This window comes from Drosophila takahashii, chromosome 2R (genome assembly GCF_030179915.1).
Source record: "Drosophila takahashii strain IR98-3 E-12201 chromosome 2R, DtakHiC1v2, whole genome shotgun sequence".
NCBI lineage: Eukaryota > Metazoa > Arthropoda > Insecta > Diptera > Drosophilidae > Drosophila > Drosophila takahashii.
In genome coordinates this window covers 21,413,256-21,420,904 of record NC_091679.1, presented here as the reverse complement: position 1 = coordinate 21,420,904, position 7,649 = coordinate 21,413,256, and the positions used below count along the sequence as shown (strand labels likewise).

Below are 7,649 nucleotides of genomic sequence, written 5' to 3'. Positions count from 1 at the left end.
ATGACCCTGCATTATATTCTTGATAATACCATACAAAATGCAGATAAATGTGGGGTAAATTTCGTTGTAAAGTTGGGTCACACTTTGGCGCCGAATAAATATTTAAACAATACTTTTCAGGGACCGTAATCATTAAAGGTTACGTATATTATAGGTATATTAGGCATTTTTCGTGTTATCAATACCACCAACACGAATTTTTATATTTTAACAACACTTAAAAATGGCTTAGGCCACGATCTGACGAACAAATTATTTTATTTCACAGAAAATGTTTAAAAATGTAAAAAACAACAATAGTTTTCTTTGTAATTTAATGTAATTCCTTGATAAATGTGATCAAATATTTTAATCGTCTTACCGTGGCTTTTCTCTATAATTTGGTTGAATCCCACATTCATCCTTATTATTATTTGAAAAATGTTGAGTAAAATAAATTAATATTATCATTATAGACATTATGATAATAATGTTATATAGTTTAATTTTTTTGATTAACAATTATTAATATTTTTTCTACGACTTTTAAAATTACTAAAAATTAAAACTAAATGTGAGAACAAGTCTTTTGGTTTTGGTGTAAATCATAGGATTTTTTAATATTATAAGTTGGTGATTTTTTTTGTTAAAAAATATTATAATCGTAGTGCCACAGAAATCACACAGCGCATAAATGGCCTGATATTGATGCTACTCAGAAACCCACCCTCATTTAATGCTCAGAAATGATCTATCCCTACACCGCCGCCTGCAAAAAGGAACAGGATTTCAAGAACACAAAAACCAACCCAGCGGGAACATTCCTGTGGAAAATATGATATTTTCATGAGGTTTCTCCATACAAGCGGAAGGGACTAAACCTCATTTACCCCTTACATTTCTTCCGTCTCTGGTTTCAAAATACACGGGGGTGACACAAAAAGTAAGGGGGAAATGAGGTTTCTATGTGGTTTTCCTAGGGAATTTACATTTTCCCTACACCGTCGCCTGCTGAAAGATACAGGATTTCCAACACTTTCTGCTAAAAGGAACAGGATTTTCAGCACACAAAGAACCACCTTCTCACTTTCCCGGTGGGAACTTCTCACATTCCCGCTGGGATTGCACTGGGCAGCTCATCGATGTGTGTGTGCAGACCGCTGTTCTACGTTATACATGTGCGAGCATCGCGGCGGCAGAACAAAACCCTATGCTCACTTAATAGGGCGCTGCCGACCGCTGATTTAGACTATAGGGGAGAGGTCAGTAGGTTGGGGCGGTCTGAAAGTTGAGACACTTAATTTTCTCAAAACTTTTCCATTACAAAAATTGTTTTTATTTTTTTTTGTAGTCCTTTTTAGTGACAAAACTTTTGGGGAAAACATTATAAGCCAGTCTCTAGCCAGATTAAAGCTGTGAGAGTCGTGTACCATTTTTCACCAAAAAAGTTTTTGTCCACTTTTTTCAAAATCCCATTAAAAATTAATAACGTGCTTAAATAAACTTGGTAAGAGAATTAAAACATTAGTGATTTAACTGTAACAAATTAAAAAAAAAATCAGCTTAATGTGACAGGCAGATAAAAAGTTATTAATTTTTTCCCGAAACATCCCATTTTGTGTAAGTTGAGACACCCGTTTTTCATATAAAAATGACTTAGCTCGACAGAGATCGCTTTCTGCCTAGTAAATTTCTTTGATATTAGGGGAAAAGTGAATGTTTAATGAGCCTTTTGGTTTTAATTGTTATTTGGTCTAAGTTCTTAAAAAATGGATGGGAAATAATTTAAGACGAACTAAAATTGATTAAATTAACATAAATAAATAGTTTTTAAAAGTTTGGAGTACTTTTGGTGTGAGTATTATTGATTTTTAAAAGTGTCCCAACATTTTTCAAAATGTCGTTTTTTGACACTTTTCAAAAAAAAAATTTTTTTTAGTTTTCCCTAAGGCAAAAAAATTTTTTTTTTGTTTTTTTAAAGCTAATAGACTAACCTTTCGATCAATACCAAATGCGTGAAGTTTCATAAGTGAATGTCGAAATGGTAGATTTAAAACAAAAGGTGTACCAACCTACAGACCTTTCCCCTATATTTTAAGAGTACTAAGAATTGTTGTACTTGTGAACAGCGCCTAATTTAGTATATACCGAATAATTCCTACATTTGGTATTTTCACCGAAGAGTATAAAAAAGTATTAGCCAAGCACTCAGACGGAACGTGTGCATAAGAATATAAGTCAACTTTGCTATGTATTATCACCTCAATTTATCCTATTAAATAATCCTACAATAAACCACTCAAAAGCTACCCTTCACATACTTTATTGTAATTATAAGCCAAAAACAATATGCTATTAATTAAAAAAGTTTATATCTATAACTTCAAATTTATTAATGAAATCCATAATTTTTAAAGAAAATAAATGATTTAAATAATCTAAGAATATATCCGATTTTATCTCAGTTTCGCCTTCGCTATCGCTCTGGTCGCTTTTACTACAAGCTGCTTTGAGTTAAAATAACTGTCTTGGGGCAGAACGGGGTACGGAACCCCTTGGTGGGGACTTGGGTGCATATCTCAAAAATTGTTTAAAAAAAAATGGTTATGTTTGGTCACGTTTGAAGAAACTTTTGGCCTAATTTACTATAAACAAGAGAGAACGCTGTAGTCGAGTTCCTCGACAACAGCTCAACAGCTTTAATATAAATATTTACTCGTAGAGTAAAAGGGTATATTGTATTCGTGCAAAAGTATATAACAGCTAGAAGGAAGCATTTCCGACCCTATAAAGTATATATATTATTGATCAGGATCACTAGCCGAGTCGATCTAGCCATGTCCGTCTGTCCGTCTGTCTGTCTGTATGAACGCTGAGATCTCGGAAACTATAAAAGCTAGAAGATTAACATTTGCATGCAGATTCTAGGAGTTTCTACGCAGCGCAATTTTGTTTCGAAAGGGTGTCACGCTCCCTCTAACGCCCACAATCGCTAATATACGATTTTAAAAATTTCAATATTTCGGAAAAGTAAAAATTACAGTTTTATTGTGTTTATCAATACCTATCGAAATGTAAATTGGACCATTCGTTAAAAAGTTACGGCGGATCAAAGTTTTATCCACATCTCCTTCGCACTCCCTTTAGATGAGTAACGGATATCTGATAGTCGGGGCACCCGACTATAGCGTTCTCTCTTGTTTGTTCTACAAAGTACCTCTTACGCGGCTCCTAATTATTTTAGTAATTAATGTCCGTTTTTTAGGGGTCGACCTTTATAATAGTTTAGATTTTATTTTTTTAGCTTATTGTAATTAAATGGAGTCCAAAACCTTAGTAAACTCAAATCAATGACTTATATTACAAATTTTGGAATAATTTAAGAAAACTTAGCTATAAAAGGGCACTGATCACTCTGAATCCGCCCTTCACAAGTATCTCGTTTTGCTTATCGCCAAAGATGAGTCCCATGGGACTAGCTGCAGCTAATCGGGTGCCGCACATCTAGCCCAGTTTGGCATCCTGGCAAGACATTTGACAGGGGGTTCCGGGGGTCCGCCTTATTCGGTCAATGGCGTCTTTACAGACCCCAAAGATCGCATTCCAGTTTCTAAAAAACAAACAAATACCAATTAAAGAAACATCAAGTAAATTGAATTAAATAATATGTACATATTAACCATTTGCAAAATAAAATAAACAGCGCACAATTTTTTATATATGGACAATTCTCTGCTGTCGCACGCGACGTTCGTACGCTTTGCAGGTGAAAACAAGAGAGAACGCTATAGTCGGGTTGTTGTCCCGACTATCTAATACCCGTCACTCGGCTAAAGGGAGTGCAAGAAAGATGGATATATACAATTTTTTCGATTGCGTATAACTTTTTATTGAATGGTCAGATTTGAAAAATGTCTTCTACATTTCGATAGGTATAAGTATAAACAATAAAATGGCATTTATACTTCTCGGAAATCTTTAAAGGTGTGGGCGTTTTAAAATTGTTAGTGGGCGATTGTGGGCGTTAGAGGGGGCGTGGCGGTCGGCTGCAATAAACTTGCGCTGCGTAGGAAGCCCAAGAATATGTGTGGAAAATCCCAACCTTCTAGCTTTTGTAGTTTCCAAGATCTTAGCGTTCATACGGACGGACAGACGGACGGACAGACGGACATGTCTATATCGACTCGGCTAGTTACGCTGATCAAGAATATATATACTTTATAGGTTCGGAAACGCTTCCTTCTCCCTGTTACATACTTTTGCACGAATACAATATACCCTTTAACTCTACAAGTAACGGGTATAACAACTATCTTCCAGTACTTCTTTTCTTTTGGCACTAGGCTCAAATTAAAGGTCTTGATTAGCACTAAAATGTGTGCTAGGGCTGACTTTGGGACATTTTTCGTTTTCAAGATATATAAAAAAAAAAAGACTTTCGCACGCGACACCAATAGAAGTTACTTTTTTGACTTCCTGCTTAACTTTCGATTGTAATAGTGTATTTAGACTACAAGAATCATTGTCGAATCAAATAAAAACACCTCTTAACGAGGTAAAAAACTAGTGACGATCGCACCTTCAACGTACAAAAGTTCTGATATCAACTTTTGTGACGAAAAATGATTTTAGATGCGACTAAATAAGTACGCTACCTAAAATTTACTCGTTCGGCCCGCTTTAGCAAATATTTAATATCTACACGAAAGATTTCTGTTGTAGCGTGCCGAATGAATAAATTTTAGGTAGCGTACTTATTTAGTCGCATCTGAAATCATTTTTCGTCACAAAAGTTGATATCAGAACTTTTGTACGTTGAAGGTGCGATCGTCACTAGTTTTTTACCTCGTTAAGAGGTGTTTTTATTTGATATCAGAAGTTTTTGTTTGTTTATATTTGCTCTCATAGATGCTAATATAAACATTTAAATTTAAATTAGTCAATCATAATTTTTAAACTATTGCATTTTAATGAATTAAGATAAAAAAGTATTTCAAAATACCTTTTAAACGAGGTATAGCACATGTCTGTACCTTTAGTAGTGTAGAACTTACAAACTAACGAAATTTAGCTATAGTTAGCTTTTTCCCGCTAAAGGAGCGGCTTTTTCCAAAAGTCGTAGAACAAAAGATTCCTATATGGAACTCTTAAGTGCAAATTTACTGATTCCATGACCCTAAAATACAGTTCGGATACCCTCACACAAAATGAAATACTCAGGGAGCGGTAGTTGTTCGAGCTGGCAAAAGTGGCTATTTTCGTATAAAAATAACTTTTAAACGTGACTTTTTACAGTAATGTGTTATATACCAAAATTTAAGAAATCTCAAGGGCTATACAGTTTAAAGTTTTAAAGAAAATCGTTAGAGCCGTTTTTGAGAAAAATAAAAAAAAACTAAAAAAAAAGTTTTAAAAAATTGTCTTTTGTTCATATCTTTTTAACTATTACATTTACATTTATTGTATATAAAAGGCGTTTATAGTATTTAAAAATACCTTTCAAACGAGATGCAGCACAAGTCTGTAGCTTTAGTAGTATAGAAGTTACGGCTTTTCGAATTTTAGCTATTTATAGCTGTTTTCCCGCCAAACTAGCGGGTTTTTCCAAAAGTGGTAGAACAAAAGTTTTTTATATCGATGTGATGAACGTCATATCAAATTTTCAAAACTTCAAAAACATGTTTTGGACAAACTGACAAACTGACAAACAGAATCAAATTTTCATTTTTGGAAGACGAAGAAAATCGTATTTTGGCTATAACTTTTGAAGGGAGCGTCGGATTATATCATATGACCCCTCATTCGACGGGTATTTTCAATAGGAACACAACTAAAACATTGCGAGGGGGCATTTATCCCCACCGGCCCCAACAGCTCCAAATTTCGAAATTTTCACTTTTTCACTTTCACCGCTCTCTCTCCCAAGCCAATTGATTTTCTTAAAGTCTTGGTATGCAATCCTTTAAGTTTTTGCAATACCTTTTGATTGGTGCATTACTCATTACGATCGGACTATCACAGCAGATTTTCAATTTTGCGGCTATATAATAGTAGTCGCCTTCGCACACTCTCCTGGTGCGCTTCGTCACTACATGGACTGCCGTCCATAGTGATATTCAATAAATGATGCCAGCACTTACACTACTGCCGCATCTTTAAAAACGGTAGTAGGCCGTTAGTTTTAACTACGAAAATAATAACCCACATTTGGTTCTATATCAAAAACCATGTCTTACAATATTTTAAATGTGGTACATGGGGCTTTGAGCAGCTACATCACGACCAGCCATATGGTCATCAAGCTTTTGAAAGATGATGCAATCGAAAATGAAGTAATCGCAAACCTTTCCGACCAAATTGCAAATACGGCTGGTCATTTTAAAATGCAAGTTTTACAAATGCAATCCGTTCATCGCCAAAGATCTATTTGGACTGTTGTAAGTATGCTATAGCGTTTCACGATATTGTAAAAATGCTTCCATCATTGGCTAAAAAGAATACAAACTTTAGGCCATGTATTCCACTTGAAAAAAGAGTCGCAATTGCTCTCTTCACTTTGGGATCATCCGCAGAGTTCCGTACCGTGGCCACACTATTCGGTATCGCAAGTTCCTCAGTTTGCTGTATCCTTCAAGAGTTTTGCGTTGAAGTCTGGAAGGTTCTTTCACCTTTGTTTTTCTTCTGACTTTCTAACTCAAACTAATGTGGAGGAAAGTGTAACAGGGTTTGAACAGTTCGGATTCCCTCAATGTTTTGGTGCAATAGGTCTAAAATACTTGGCTTGGCATTTAATATTTTATTATAATATAATTTTATTCTTTAGATGGTTGCCACATTGAAATAAGCCCTCCAAAAACCGATGCAGTGGATTTTTATAATTACAAAGGCTGGTATTCCATAATCCTATTGGCCTTGGTAGACCACAGATATCGATTTACCTATATTAATGTTGGTGCTCCCGGCAGATGTAATGATTCTCAAATTTTCAGCAGTCCCAGCTAAATAGATATTTATAAAACGGATCTTTTGTGTATTAATCATTTTCTTCGTAAACATAAAGGTTTTCGAGGAAAAACTAAAAAAAAGTATTTTAAATTGGGTGTGAACATTTTAAAATACTGCAATATCCCGCCATAAAAATGGCGTCAGATAGTTTTCGATTAGCCGATAACAGCATTTTACCTTCTAATCTAGCGATGGACCTATTTTGACTCTTTATACCAGGGATCGCAAGTAAGAGTTACTTTTTTAAAAAAATTGACAAATAAGTTTTATTTTTCAATTTCTATTATAAAAGTTGACAAATAAGTCTTATGCTTCAATTTTTATTATAAAAGTTGACAAATAACTCTTATGCTTCAATTTTTATTATAAAAATCAACAAATAAGAGTTATTTGTCAACTTTTATAATAAAATAAAGATTGAATTGAAATAACTCTTAAACTGTGGGGTACATTGGTTTAAAATTTAAATATATATAATCTACGCTTTAATACTTTTCTGTTGATATGCCATATGTCCCCAAAATATTTTTTATGATGTAACAAATATTATTATTATAAAAAATATTTTGGGGACATATGGCATATCAACAGAAAGGTATTAAAGCGTAGATTATATATATATAAATTTTAAACCAATGTACCGTACAGTTCAAGAGGTATATCAA

At 34.1% G+C, this 7,649-nt stretch overlaps 1 long non-coding RNA gene across 2 annotated transcripts; it reads left to right on the top strand.

Annotated features, from left to right (window-relative positions):
• Positions 1-6,163: 6,163 nt before the first annotated feature.
• LOC138912693 (uncharacterized) lies at positions 6,164-6,981 on the top strand. 2 transcript variants are annotated; one of them, XR_011418249.1, is made up of 3 exons: positions 6,164-6,416; positions 6,490-6,744; positions 6,803-6,981. It is a non-coding gene; the product is annotated as an uncharacterized lncRNA (long non-coding RNA). The 2 variants fall into 2 exon arrangements; XR_011418250.1 differs by having other exon boundaries at positions 6,476-6,744.
• Positions 6,982-7,649: the final 668 nt, after the last annotated feature.